This window comes from Pleuronectes platessa, chromosome 19, assembly GCF_947347685.1.
Source record: "Pleuronectes platessa chromosome 19, fPlePla1.1, whole genome shotgun sequence".
NCBI lineage: Eukaryota > Metazoa > Chordata > Actinopteri > Pleuronectiformes > Pleuronectidae > Pleuronectes > Pleuronectes platessa.
In genome coordinates this window covers 3,676,539-3,691,980 of record NC_070644.1, presented here as the reverse complement: position 1 = coordinate 3,691,980, position 15,442 = coordinate 3,676,539, and the positions used below count along the sequence as shown (strand labels likewise).

At 42.7% G+C, this 15,442-nt stretch overlaps 3 long non-coding RNA genes across 3 annotated transcripts; 1 reads left to right on the top strand and 2 right to left on the bottom strand.

Moving 5' to 3' along the window:
- Positions 1-877: 877 nt before the first annotated feature.
- On the top strand, positions 878-2,861 carry LOC128425003 (uncharacterized). Its single transcript, XR_008333079.1, has 3 exons — positions 878-976; positions 1,385-1,567; positions 2,187-2,861. It is a non-coding gene; the product is annotated as an uncharacterized LOC128425003 (long non-coding RNA).
- A 2,172-nt stretch (positions 2,862-5,033) lies between these two features.
- On the bottom strand, positions 5,034-5,689 carry LOC128424917 (uncharacterized). Its single transcript, XR_008333068.1, has 2 exons — positions 5,546-5,689; positions 5,034-5,309 (listed from the first exon to the last, which is right to left on the bottom strand). It is a non-coding gene; the product is annotated as an uncharacterized LOC128424917 (long non-coding RNA).
- Positions 5,690-6,044: 355 nt separating this feature from the next.
- Positions 6,045-7,762, bottom strand: LOC128424916 (uncharacterized). Its single transcript, XR_008333067.1, has 4 exons — positions 7,661-7,762; positions 7,070-7,252; positions 6,364-6,450; positions 6,045-6,236 (listed from the first exon to the last, which is right to left on the bottom strand). It is a non-coding gene; the product is annotated as an uncharacterized LOC128424916 (long non-coding RNA).
- Positions 7,763-15,442: the final 7,680 nt, after the last annotated feature.

Sequence of the window (15,442 nt, the reverse complement as noted above, 5' to 3'; positions counted from 1 at the left end):
TAAATGGATAAATACTACCGTGACCCCGGTGGGGGGTTCTGGACGATGTGTGCATGCGAATGGTATAGGATGAGGAGGAAGCGAGGGTTCAGCGATTTCTATTCTCACACATTGTGTTATCCACAGCAGCAGCGGCAGAGTATCAGTGTATTTCCTTTATTAGTGACATCACAGCTGTCCCATAAGTCGCTCTTCACCTCCATCTCACTAACCAACCCAGTCTCATCAGAAAACGTTCAATGGCAACGTTGGTCCACTTGGAACGACGTTACCATCTCACAATCTGGCCTCTCAGATTGTGAGATGGTAACATTTAGTCCTCCGATTGTTTTGCATTGGCGTGTTCTCAGGTCACGTGACTCTCAAGCTCCCGTCTGCGGAGAGGAAAACATGGCGGAGATTCCTTGTTTTTTCAGATAAAAATATAATTTTGTAACTTAGTTTGGGCATAAAAATACATTCTGACACCATTTCTAGCGAGAAATGTGCTCTTTGCTTCCACAGTCTTCAGCCGGTTCGTGCTTATGATAAATATTTTAATAGTTATCACGCATGTGTTTATCGTTGCTATGACGGTTGCCATGCCACCACGGCGCAGCGTGGTGTTTAAATCACAGTCCCTGTGGTGTCCTTCAGTGATCGTGAATGCTATTCTTGTTATATAATAGTAATATTTGAGGCTAGATAACATCTCTAATGAGAAGGAACCTGCGAGTCTGTTCATACCGAGGCCGGCCCGAGTGCGCGAGCCGAGCGGCCCGAGCGGCCCGAGCGGCGCGAGCCGAGCGGCCCGAGTGCGCGAACCGAGCGGCCCGAGTGCGCGAGCGGCGCGAGCCGAGCGGCCCGAGTGCGCGAGCGGACATGACGTGTGGCTGTCGTAAAAACCCTATTTGTAAACAACCAGTCCTTTTAACTCGGGGCTGCGTCATAAACACGGCGCGCTTGGAAGACCACGATGTCATCTTCCTTCTGTCAGGTAAGTAGTTTATTGTTTTTAAAGATCGTTACGATCTAGGTTTACAGTCCGAGTGCGGAGAGAGTCCGTCAATCCACACTATGGACGCTGTTCATCAGCTAATACGCCATTGTTAGCCACATGCTTCAGCCCACGGTAGCCTGTGCTACCTGGGAGGTGAATACATGGTTGTTGAAAGCAGTTCAAGACGCTTAGCTCATCATTGAGGGACGCTACAATATAAATATAAACATGAATTTGATTTATGAATGCTTTAGATTAATAAGGAGTGTATTTCTCTACCATTACTCCACAATATCAGGTCAATTTGGTTTAATGTATAGTATGCACTATGACAATAATGTTTCCATGTTATGGAGTTGCGATTCATTTTATAAAACAATTGCTATGTTCTGTTTTTTAATCAAGGAGGATCCCAGTGAAGCTACAGGAGTTTCATTAACGTCAACAACTTGGACCGAACGGTTTGTTTTGCTTGATGAAGAGCAGGAAGGGCAGATTGGAGAGAAAGAGAAGCCGGGTTGAGCCCACTACCATCATCCACGTACCACGAGGAAGATGAGGGAGAGAAATGATCCTACCATTAAAGAGGTACTTTTAAGTTACATACCAGAAACACCATTTTATATAATGTGCTAAATATACATTTTATTACATCCCCAAAGTACGCTTGCTGAAATACAAGTTTATATCATACTGAAAGAATTTTGATCAATCATGCTTCCCTGCTGTGATTGTTTAACTGGGAAAACAACTTTTTCCACAGGAAGGCAAGTAAATTTAAGGAATACATGTGCAAAGTTTTCCTCTGTTATGTATAATGATGACCCCCATCAAACATAATGTTAGCAATATTTACACCTTTTAATTTATACTGATTATTTCTGTCTACATGTGTGAATTTGCCTTCATTAGTTTCAGAAAAGAGCGATGATGTATCGGTCAGTGGGCGGCAGCACGAGACTCCGCAAACTAGTCTGTAAGCAAAGCAGACGAAGGCATCGAGGTTGCGGCCTGCCATCATTGTTATTTTTGCTTAAGGGACTGAATATGTTTCATGCAGGAATATTAGCATTTCCCTTATATCTACCAAAACTGCTTGTTTCCCAGACTGCAGTTTTGTTTTGATCCGATGTGGTGTGCAAATGCAACCGTATCTGCAATGGGTTGTGGGGCATTAACATTTGTAACTCTAATTTTGTTTTGACAGACTGTGAAAAGAACGTTGAGAACATCACCACTCTACAGGAAGACACAGTCCAGTAATGGGTGTCAGAATTTCAGTAGTGAACGACAGGTACTGTGGAAAAATGTGTGTCATTGTTGTACAATGTCCTTTGACTCTGTTTACACAAGGTTAACACAAAAAGGTTTGATTGTAAACTGATATTGGTATGAATTCATGTTATTCTCCTCTTCACAAGAAACAAACAATCCAAATTACCTGCAGAAAGCCCTTGATGGACGCTTCAGCTGCATCGTCAGACAGGCCAGACAGCAAGATGCCAACTTTAATGCCAATTTATTTGTGTAACATTCTGTGACCAAATGTATAGATAACTTTTTGTAGATTGTAAAAAAGATAACCCATTTATTAAAAAAAAACTACACTAGAATTACCGCACTGCGTTGTATGACTCCGCTAACCAGTGCAGTGTCCGTCTACATATTTCTACATATTTTCTCTCGTATAAATGACACTGTGTCTCTTGACAACTGAAACCATAAGATGAGGTCAGTGTGGCCTTGACCTTTTGACTTTAACACAAATACACAGTTAGACAATCCGAAAACATACAGTTATGCCAAAATATATTTTGTTTCACATTCTAGATGGCATAAGCAGAGACATCAACTCAGGAAAAATATTTCTGTAGAAAAGAAAGCCCTGTACGTGTGTACGTATGTATACATAATATGTATGCATTGTGTACGTATGTATACATACACACGTACAAACGCACTATTGAGACGTTTTGTTTTTTATCATATATTCTCAGGAAGGACTGATGCATTTACTGAGACGGGACGTGAGGGCCTACTCTGCATGCTCAGAGTTCAAGCCCAGCAGGCTGAAGCGGTCCTGACATATTTCGGAACAGCAGCACAGTCTTTGGATGACTCCTCTGAAGATGAAACATGGCGAGATACTTCTCCACTGATGAAGAACTGTGAGGGCTGTGATTAGCTACACTCTCTTGCTACAAGGCTACTCATGCTACTCCCTGGCAGCCTTAGGAAGGCATTAGCTTGCTGTTGGGTAGCTGTTAGCTTCAGCATTTTTAGTTTTTAGCGGCCTGTGTGACGTTTATGTTTAAAACCAAAAAATCAGAGGGAACCATCTTCATAATTTAACACTATGGTTTGTTTGTGTGTCCTTCAGTTCTTCTCAAGAGAAGCAGTACAGGTTTGCCTCAGCTCCACGGTCCCTCCTGCAGCCTCCGCTCCTGATGCTAACCTCATGTCTCCATCACACCAAGCAGCAGACCTGGATTGACAGACCTTTCTCCAGAGCTGCCCCCTCCCTCTGAAACCCCCCTCTCCAAAACACTATTTGTGTAGTTTTTAAAGTATTTTTTGCATGAGAATTGTTGATCATAACATTTCCAGCAGATGCCTTAATGTAATGTTTGTGCACAATAAATGACATTGATCATAACATATTGCTATTTCCTTGCACTTCTACACCATGATATTGTCAGATAAGATGCTGATTACATTAAAGCAGTGAATGCTATGCTTTAAGCAACATAAACACACAATGATCCAATGGATCGGAAGTAGAATGGGCACATTACATTCTGTAGAGAATGCCTCAGTAATTGAAGTCAGAAAATAACTTTCTTTATCTGAGGTTCCAGTCATTTATAGTCACAGCAGAGCACACAGGTCTGGTTGTCTAGGGACACCCATATCATATTGTTTAAGATGTGTAACATCAAGTTTATGTATCAGTGCAAAATACATACCGTCATTAGTCAAGAGTTCACTCTCTTGTTTACACTAAATTTAGGTGACCCAGATGTTTCACAATGCATCTGATAAGGTCTTATGAGAAACATTCTTAACATTAAAGAAATCAACACAGAGGATAGCAGTAGATGTTTGACTTCAATCCGTAGCTGATAATCAGCGGCCTGACTTATTCAAACACATTAATACTACAATGAATGAGGCAGGGGTTTTCCATCAGAAATCATTTCTGGGACATTAATTTAAAAGATCTCCAGTATAAGCAAATGTGTTTTAAAATTGGTTTACATCCAAGTGAGAGGCTGTCCCATCACATGGATTTAAGACATATATATTGTTTGTATAAGCTGTCCCTCAGTTAAGTACTTGCACTTCTTGAAAAGCTCTATATAAATAAGATGTCTTATTGTTTATACATTGCTTTATACATGTTTTCCTAAAAGTCACTGTAGATACAGAAACAACAGTATGGTTCAGGTGACAGTGAGTGGAATGTGAAGGTAATTCCAATGAGCTCAAGAGAAACCTAATGTGACGATATAGTTGATTTCTGATAGAAGGCCCTGCCTCATTCATTGTGGTATTAATGTGTTTGAAAAAGTCAGGCTGCTGATTACCAGCTACTGATTTGAGTCAAACATCTACTGCTATCCTCTGTGTTCATTTCTTTAATGTTAAGAATGTTTCTCATAAGACCTTATCAGATTGCATTGTGAAACATCTGGGTCACCTAAATTTAGTGTAAACAAGAGAGTGAACTCTTGACTAATGACGGTATGTATTTTGCACTGATACACAAACTTGATGTTACACATCTTAAACAATATGATATGGGTGTCCCTAGACAACCAGACCTGTGTGCTTTGCTGTGACTATAAATGACTGGAACCTCAGATAAAGAAAGTTATTTTCTGACTTCAATTACTGAGGCATTCTCTACAGAATGTAATGTGCCCATTCTACTTCCGATCCATTGGATCATTGTGTGTTTATGTTGCTTAAAGCATAGCATTCACTGCTTTAATGTAATCAGCATCTTATCTGACAATATCATGGTGTAGAAGTGCAAGGAAATAGCAATATGTTATGATCAATGTCATTTATTGTGCACAAACATTACATTAAGGCATCTGCTGGAAATGTTATGATCAACAATTCTCATGCAAAAAATACTTTAAAAACTACACAAATAGTGTTTTGGAGAGGGGGGTTTCAGAGGGAGGGGGCAGCTCTGGAGAAAGGTCTGTCAATCCAGGTCTGCTGCTTGGTGTGATGGAGACATGAGGTTAGCATCAGGAGCGGAGGCTGCAGGAGGGACCGTGGAGCTGAGGCACACCTGTACTGCTTCTCTTGAGAAGAACTGAAGGACACACAAACAAACCATAGTGTTAAATTATGAAGATGGTTCCCTCTGATTTTTTGGTTTTAAACATAAACGTCACACAGGCCGCTAAAAACTAAAAATGCTGAAGCTAACAGCTACCACACAGCAAGCTAATGCCTTCCTAAGGCTGCCAGGGAGTAGCAAGAGTAGCCTTGTAGCAAGAGAGTGTAGCTAATCACAGCCCTCACAGTTCTTCATCAGTGGAGAAGTACCTCGCCATGTTTCATCTTCAGAGGAGTCATCTAAAGACTGTGCTGCTGTTCCAGAATATTTCAGGCCCGCTGCAGCCTGCTGGGCTTGAACTCTGAGCATGCAGAGTAGGCCCTCACGTCCCCTCTCAGTAAATGCATCAGTACTGCCTGAGAATATATGATAAAAAACAAAACGTCTCAATAGTGCGTTTGTACATGTGTATGTATACATACGTACACACGTACAGGGCTTTCTTTTCTACAGAAATATTTTTCCTGAGTTGATGTCTCTGCTTATGCCATCTAGAATGTGAAACAAAATATATTTTGGCATAACTGTATGTTTTCGGATTGTCTAACTGTGTATTTGTGTTAAAGTCAAAAGGTCAAGGCCACACTGACCTCATCTTATGGTTTCAGTTGTCAAGAGACACAGTGTCATTTATACGAGAGAAAATATGTAGAAATATGTAGACAGACACTGCACTGGTTAGCGGAGTCATACAACGCAGTGCGGTAATTCTAGTGTAGTTTTTTTTTAATAAATGGGTTATCTTTTTTACAATCTACAAAAAGTTATCTATACATTTGGTCACAGAATGTTACACAAATAAATTGGCATTAAAGTTGGCATCTTGCTGTCTGGCCAGTCTGACGATGCAGCTGAAGCGTCCATCAAGGGCTTTCTGCAGGTAATTTGGATTGTTTGTTTCTTGTGAAGAGGAGAATAACATGAATTCATACCAATATCAGTTTACAATCAAACCTTTTTGTGTTAACCTTGTGTAAACAGAGTCAAAGGACATTGTACAACAATGACACACATTTTTCCACAGTACCTGTCGTTCACTACTGCAATTCTGACACCCATTACTGGACTGTGTCTTCCTGTAGAGTGGTGATGTTCTCAACGTTCTTTTCACAGTCTGTCAAAACAAAATTAGAGTTACAAATGTTAATGCCCCACAACCCATTGCAGATACGGTTGTATTTGCACACCACATCGGATCAAAACAAAACTGCAGTCTGGGAAACAAGCAGTTTTGGTAGATATAAGGGAAATGCTAATATTTCTACATGAAACATATTCAGTCCCTTAAGCAAAAATAACAATGATGGCAGGCCGCAACCTCGATGCCTTCGTCTGCTTTGCTTACAGACTAGTTTGCGGAGTCTCGTGCTGCCGCCCACTGACCGATACATCATCGCTCTTTTCTGAAACTAATGAAGGCAAATTCACACATGTAGACAGAAATAATCAGTATAAATTAAAAGGTGTAAATATTGCTAACATTATGTTTGATGGGGGTCATCATTATACATAACAGAGGAAAACTTTGCACATGTATTCCTTAAATTTACTTGCCTTCCTGTGGAAAAAGTTGTTTTCCCAGTTAAACAATCACAGCAGGGAAGCATGATTGATCAAAATTCTTTCAGTGTGATATAAACTTGTATTTCAGCAAGCGTACTTTGGGGATGTAATAAAATGTATATTTAGCACATTATATAAAATGGTGTTTCTGGTATGTAACTTAAAAGTACCTCTTTAATGGTAGGATCATTTCTCTCCCTCATCTTCCTCGTGGTACGTGGATGATGGTAGTGGGCTCAACCCGGCTTCTCTTTCTCTCCAGGCTGCCCTTCCTGCTCTTCATCAAGCAAAACAAACCGTTCGGTCCAAGTTGTTGACGTTAATGAAACTCCTGTAGCTTCACTTGGATCCTCCTTGATTAAAAAACAGAACATAGCAATTGTTTTATAAAATGAATCGCAACTCCATAACATGGAAACATTATTGTCATAGTGCATACTATACATTAAACCAAATTGACCTGATATTGTGGAGTAATAGTAGAGAAATACACTCCTTATTAATCTAAAGCATTCATAAATCAAATTCATGTTTATATTTATATTGTAGCGTCCCTCAATGATGAGCTAAGCGTCTTGAACTGCTTTCAACAACCATGTATTCACCTCCCAGGTAGCACAGGCTACCGTGGGCTGAAGCATGTGGCTAACAATGGCGTATTAGCTGATGAACAGCGTCCATAGTGTGGATTGACGGACTCTCTCCGCACTCGGACTGTAAACCTAGATCGTAACGATCTTTAAAAACAATAAACTACTTACCTGACAGAAGGAAGATGACATCGTGGTCTTCCAAGCGCGCCGTGTTTATGACGCAGCCCCGAGTTAAAAGGACTGGTTGTTTACAAATAGGGTTTTTACGACAGCCACACGTCATGTCCGCTCGCGCACTCGGGCCGCTCGGCTCGCGCCGCTCGGGCCGCTCGGCTCGCGCCACTCGGGCCGCTCGGCTCGCGCCGCTCGCGCACTCGCGCACTCGGGCCGCTCGGCTCGCGCACTCGGGCCGGCCTCGGTATGAACAGACTCGCAGGTTCCTTCTCATTAGAGATGTTATCTAGCCTCAAATATTACTATTATATAACATGAATAACATTCACGATCACTGAAGGACACCACAGGGACTGTGATTTAAACACCACGCTGCGCCGTGGTGGCATGGCAACCGTCATAGCAACGATAAAAACATGCGTGATAACTATTAAAATATTTATCATAAGCACGAACTGGCTGAAGACTGTGGAAGCAAAGAGCACATTTCTCGCTAGAAATGGTGTCAGAATGTATTTTTATGCCCAAACTAAGTTACAAAATTATATTTTTATCTGAAAAAACAAGGAATCTCCGCCATGTTTTCCTCTCCGCAGACGGGAGCTTGAGAGTCACGTGACGTGAGAACACGCCAATGCAAAACAATGGGAGGACTAAATGTTACCATCTCACAATCTGAGAGGCCAGATTGTGGGATGGTAACGTCGTTCCAAGTGGACCAACGTTGCCATTGAACGTTTTCTGATGAGACTGGGTTGCACTAACAAACACCTCGATGTCAGTGTCTGAAAGTTTTACTTCCTCTTCACATCGCTTGATGCCGTGCCTCCGTCAGGACTCGCGGTGGAAAACCATTGGTCAGCTTCATAATTTAATATTCGTGACGTGCTATGCATTGACCATTTATAGTAGAAATTGAGCGTGTGGAGAGCGGATTTGGAGTTCAGGTTTTGCGTGCGCACGGTTTTATAAATCGGAATTAGCTTTGGCTTACGCCATTTCCTGCTTTTGGGCATAAGCACACTTTTAGTGAGAATCCTACGCACTCTTTTATAAATCCATCCCTGCTCGGCCCACGCAACACTTCCTCACACACACAGGACCGGCAGTGGGGGGAGAGAGAGAGGGGGAGAAGGGAAGAGTTAGGGGGTCCCTAAATAGACTTCGCCGACTCCCTGCAGCCTATAAGAATCACCGTCCTGTCAGGAACATTAAAACATCAGCAGAAGAGGCTGTGATTTCAGAAATATACAATTTATTTAATACGTACCAGTCAACCATATTGCACATTCCCATAGAACAAAATAAAATAAAACAAAAAGCACAATAATCAAACCAATAAATCAGAAAGAAACTAAATTTAAATAAGGTCAAATAAGGCAGCCCTATAAAACAAACTTGTTGTAGTTAGTTCACACAATTTAAACCAGTTTATCAAAATGTTTGAAAACATTGACAATCATAAAACACATCATTATGTCATACCTTTAATTCATTTAAAATAAAGCAGGGATCCACGCCGTCCTTATTGTCTTGAGAGCAATTACTAAAACAGGAAAAGACAACTTAACTTAATGTCACGCACACAATAGTGAAGACTCTGTTAATTGTTCCGGCGCATTACTTACAAGTATTACTCTTATGACTGAAGATTACAGCGCGCATTTATGCCGACGCTGATACAGTCTCACCCTCACGCACACAGCTGTACGCTGGCTCTAGGGACGGAATAAAGGTTCATATTTGCGGAACGTTTTCTGAGTGATCTCCGTTGACATTAAAGTTACTTTCAGCAAACTCACCGCAACAAACAATTTGTGTCCGCACCTGCTGCGGCCACGCTGCACTTACTCACACACACAGGACCGGCAGTGGAGAGAGAGAGAGAGGGCGAGAGGGAGCGCTACGGTGTCACTTAATAGACGTCGCCAAATCCCCGCAGCCTATAGGAATCACTGTCCTGTCGGATGAATTAAAATATCAGCAAAACGGGAAAAATAACACTGCCAAAACTCGAAAACTGTATTAAGAATTGACCCCTTACACTTGTAGCGTGTCTTAAGATCTGTTGAGGATGTCCCAGCCAGGTTCGGGGGGTGGGTATCATTTGAGTTGAACCCATTTTTTCTCCTGTTTCTGGAAGAGGAGTCAGGATAGGAACATGTCTTTTGGTTCCATTAATTTCAGTAGTTAAGTTTAGGTTGTTCCCTTCAGGTTTTTGTGTTTGCTGCTTTGATGTTCGACCCTTCCAAATCTAAAGAGTTAACCACAAGGAAATTCTGGGACCGATCCCATCAGCGTCGCTTCCGTCATCGCTTTGCTCGTGTGTTTCCACAGGAGCTGATGTCCTGCGCACATGCAACTTCCGTCATACTCCCCGTAGACCGGCGGCAATCACACCGCGTAAAACCCACAGCGCGAGTGTGATGCGGTCTGTTGGAGTGTAACTCCCGCACTGTAAACAATTGTCATGTAAATGTATTTGTCTGTTTATTATTGTTTTAAATGAAATTCAACATAATTCAGCAGAGCGCGCAGACCGCAGAGAGCGCAGTGGCGCAGAGCGCACAGAGAGCGGGCAGAGCGCACAGGAGATCACTTACAAGAAATGAATAAACTTTCCAAATAAGATCCCAGAGTGGAGGCAAGGATCCACTGATGTGAGGGAAGCGGTCCGATTCTCTAAATGGATAAATACTACCGTGACCCCGGTGGGGGGTTCTGGACGATGTGTGCATGCGAATGGTATAGGATGAGGAGGAAGCGAGGGTTCAGCGATTTCTATTCTCACACATTGTGTTATCCACAGCAGCAGCGGCAGAGTATCAGTGTATTTCCTTTATTAGTGACATCACAGCTGTCCCATAAGTCGCTCTTCACCTCCATCTCACTAACAAACACCTCGATGTCAGTGTCTGAAAGTTTTACTTCCTCTTCACATCGCTTGATGCCGTGCCTCCGTCAGGACTCGCGGTGGAAAACCATTGGTCAGCTTCATAATTTAATATTCGTGACGTGCTATGCATTGACCATTTATAGTAGAAATTGAGCGTGTGGAGAGCGGATTTGGAGTTCAGGTTTTGCGTGCGCACGGTTTTATAAATCGGAATTAGCTTTGGCTTACGCCATTTCCTGCTTTTGGGCATAAGCACACTTTTAGTGAGAATCCTACGCACTCTTTTATAAATCCATCCCTGCTCGGCCCACGCAACACTTCCTCACACACACAGGACCGGCAGTGGGGGGAGAGAGAGAGGGGGAGAAGGGAAGAGTTAGGGGGTCCCTAAATAGACTTCGCCGACTCCCTGCAGCCTATAAGAATCACCGTCCTGTCAGGAACATTAAAACATCAGCAGAAGAGGCTGTGATTTCAGAAATATACAATTTATTTAATACGTACCAGTCAACCATATTGCACATTCCCATAGAACAAAATAAAATAAAACAAAAAGCACAATAATCAAACCAATAAATCAGAAAGAAACTAAATTTAAATAAGGTCAAATAAGGCAGCCCTATAAAACAAACTTGTTGTAGTTAGTTCACACAATTTAAACCAGTTTATCAAAATGTTTGAAAACATTGACAATCATAAAACACATCATTATGTCATACCTTTAATTCATTTAAAATAAAGCAGGGATCCACGCCGTCCTTATTGTCTTGAGAGCAATTACTAAAACAGGAAAAGACAACTTAACTTAATGTCACGCACACAATAGTGAAGACTCTGTTAATTGTTCCGGCGCATTACTTACAAGTATTACTCTTATGACTGAAGATTACAGCGCGCATTTATGCCGACGCTGATACAGTCTCACCCTCACGCACACAGCTGTACGCTGGCTCTAGGGACGGAATAAAGGTTCATATTTGCGGAACGTTTTCTGAGTGATCTCCGTTGACATTAAAGTTACTTTCAGCAAACTCACCGCAACAAACAATTTGTGTCCGCACCTGCTGCGGCCACGCTGCACTTACTCACACACACAGGACCGGCAGTGGAGAGAGAGAGAGAGGGCGAGAGGGAGCGCTACGGTGTCACTTAATAGACGTCGCCAAATCCCCGCAGCCTATAGGAATCACTGTCCTGTCGGATGAATTAAAATATCAGCAAAACGGGAAAAATAACACTGCCAAAACTCGAAAACTGTATTAAGAATTGACCCCTTACACTTGTAGCGTGTCTTAAGATCTGTTGAGGATGTCCCAGCCAGGTTCGGGGGGTGGGTATCATTTGAGTTGAACCCATTTTTTCTCCTGTTTCTGGAAGAGGAGTCAGGATAGGAACATGTCTTTTGGTTCCATTAATTTCAGTAGTTAAGTTTAGGTTGTTCCCTTCAGGTTTTTGTGTTTGCTGCTTTGATGTTCGACCCTTCCAAATCTAAAGAGTTAACCACAAGGAAATTCTGGGACCGATCCCATCAGCGTCGCTTCCGTCATCGCTTTGCTCGTGTGTTTCCACAGGAGCTGATGTCCTGCGCACATGCAACTTCCGTCATACTCCCCGTAGACCGGCGGCAATCACACCGCGTAAAACCCACAGCGCGAGTGTGATGCGGTCTGTTGGAGTGTAACTCCCGCACTGTAAACAATTGTCATGTAAATGTATTTGTCTGTTTATTATTGTTTTAAATGAAATTCAACATAATTCAGCAGAGCGCGCAGACCGCAGAGAGCGCAGTGGCGCAGAGCGCACAGAGAGCGGGCAGAGCGCACAGGAGATCACTTACAAGAAATGAATAAACTTTCCAAATAAGATCCCAGAGTGGAGGCAAGGATCCACTGATGTGAGGGAAGCGGTCCGATTCTCTAAATGGATAAATACTACCGTGACCCCGGTGGGGGGTTCTGGACGATGTGTGCATGCGAATGGTATAGGATGAGGAGGAAGCGAGGGTTCAGCGATTTCTATTCTCACACATTGTGTTATCCACAGCAGCAGCGGCAGAGTATCAGTGTATTTCCTTTATTAGTGACATCACAGCTGTCCCATAAGTCGCTCTTCACCTCCATCTCACTAACAAACACCTCGATGTCAGTGTCTGAAAGTTTTACTTCCTCTTCACATCGCTTGATGCCGTGCCTCCGTCAGGACTCGCGGTGGAAAACCATTGGTCAGCTTCATAATTTAATATTCGTGACGTGCTATGCATTGACCATTTATAGTAGAAATTGAGCGTGTGGAGAGCGGATTTGGAGTTCAGGTTTTGCGTGCGCACGGTTTTATAAATCGGAATTAGCTTTGGCTTACGCCATTTCCTGCTTTTGGGCATAAGCACACTTTTAGTGAGAATCCTACGCACTCTTTTATAAATCCATCCCTGCTCGGCCCACGCAACACTTCCTCACACACACAGGACCGGCAGTGGGGGGAGAGAGAGAGGGGGAGAAGGGAAGAGTTAGGGGGTCCCTAAATAGACTTCGCCGACTCCCTGCAGCCTATAAGAATCACCGTCCTGTCAGGAACATTAAAACATCAGCAGAAGAGGCTGTGATTTCAGAAATATACAATTTATTTAATACGTACCAGTCAACCATATTGCACATTCCCATAGAACAAAATAAAATAAAACAAAAAGCACAATAATCAAACCAATAAATCAGAAAGAAACTAAATTTAAATAAGGTCAAATAAGGCAGCCCTATAAAACAAACTTGTTGTAGTTAGTTCACACAATTTAAACCAGTTTATCAAAATGTTTGAAAACATTGACAATCATAAAACACATCATTATGTCATACCTTTAATTCATTTAAAATAAAGCAGGGATCCACGCCGTCCTTATTGTCTTGAGAGCAATTACTAAAACAGGAAAAGACAACTTAACTTAATGTCACGCACACAATAGTGAAGACTCTGTTAATTGTTCCGGCGCATTACTTACAAGTATTACTCTTATGACTGAAGATTACAGCGCGCATTTATGCCGACGCTGATACAGTCTCACCCTCACGCACACAGCTGTACGCTGGCTCTAGGGACGGAATAAAGGTTCATATTTGCGGAACGTTTTCTGAGTGATCTCCGTTGACATTAAAGTTACTTTCAGCAAACTCACCGCAACAAACAATTTGTGTCCGCACCTGCTGCGGCCACGCTGCACTTACTCACACACACAGGACCGGCAGTGGAGAGAGAGAGAGAGGGCGAGAGGGAGCGCTACGGTGTCACTTAATAGACGTCGCCAAATCCCCGCAGCCTATAGGAATCACTGTCCTGTCGGATGAATTAAAATATCAGCAAAACGGGAAAAATAACACTGCCAAAACTCGAAAACTGTATTAAGAATTGACCCCTTACACTTGTAGCGTGTCTTAAGATCTGTTGAGGATGTCCCAGCCAGGTTCGGGGGGTGGGTATCATTTGAGTTGAACCCATTTTTTCTCCTGTTTCTGGAAGAGGAGTCAGGATAGGAACATGTCTTTTGGTTCCATTAATTTCAGTAGTTAAGTTTAGGTTGTTCCCTTCAGGTTTTTGTGTTTGCTGCTTTGATGTTCGACCCTTCCAAATCTAAAGAGTTAACCACAAGGAAATTCTGGGACCGATCCCATCAGCGTCGCTTCCGTCATCGCTTTGCTCGTGTGTTTCCACAGGAGCTGATGTCCTGCGCACATGCAACTTCCGTCATACTCCCCGTAGACCGGCGGCAATCACACCGCGTAAAACCCACAGCGCGAGTGTGATGCGGTCTGTTGGAGTGTAACTCCCGCACTGTAAACAATTGTCATGTAAATGTATTTGTCTGTTTATTATTGTTTTAAATGAAATTCAACATAATTCAGCAGAGCGCGCAGACCGCAGAGAGCGCAGTGGCGCAGAGCGCACAGAGAGCGGGCAGAGCGCACAGGAGATCACTTACAAGAAATGAATAAACTTTCCAAATAAGATCCCAGAGTGGAGGCAAGGATCCACTGATGTGAGGGAAGCGGTCCGATTCTCTAAATGGATAAATACTACCGTGACCCCGGTGGGGGGTTCTGGACGATGTGTGCATGCGAATGGTATAGGATGAGGAGGAAGCGAGGGTTCAGCGATTTCTATTCTCACACATTGTGTTATCCACAGCAGCAGCGGCAGAGTATCAGTGTATTTCCTTTATTAGTGACATCACAGCTGTCCCATAAGTCGCTCTTCACCTCCATCTCACTAACAAACACCTCGATGTCAGTGTCTGAAAGTTTTACTTCCTCTTCACATCGCTTGATGCCGTGCCTCCGTCAGGACTCGCGGTGGAAAACCATTGGTCAGCTTCATAATTTAATATTCGTGACGTGCTATGCATTGACCATTTATAGTAGAAATTGAGCGTGTGGAGAGCGGATTTGGAGTTCAGGTTTTGCGTGCGCACGGTTTTATAAATCGGAATTAGCTTTGGCTTACGCCATTTCCTGCTTTTGGGCATAAGCACACTTTTAGTAAGAATCCTACGCACTCTTTTATAAATCCATCCCTGCTCGGCCCACGCAACACTTCCTCACACACACAGGACCGGCAGTGGGGGGAGAGAGAGAGGGGGAGAAGGGAAGAGTTAGGGGGTCCCTAAATAGACTTCGCCGACTCCCTGCAGCCTATAAGAATCACCGTCCTGTCAGGAACATTAAAACATCAGCAGAAGAGGCTGTGATTTCAGAAATATACAATTTATTTAATACGTACCAGTCAACCATATTGCACATTCCCATAGAACAAAATAAAATAAAACAAAAAGCACAATAATCAAACCAATAAATCAGAAAGAAACTAAATTTAAATAAGGTCAAATAAGGCAGCCC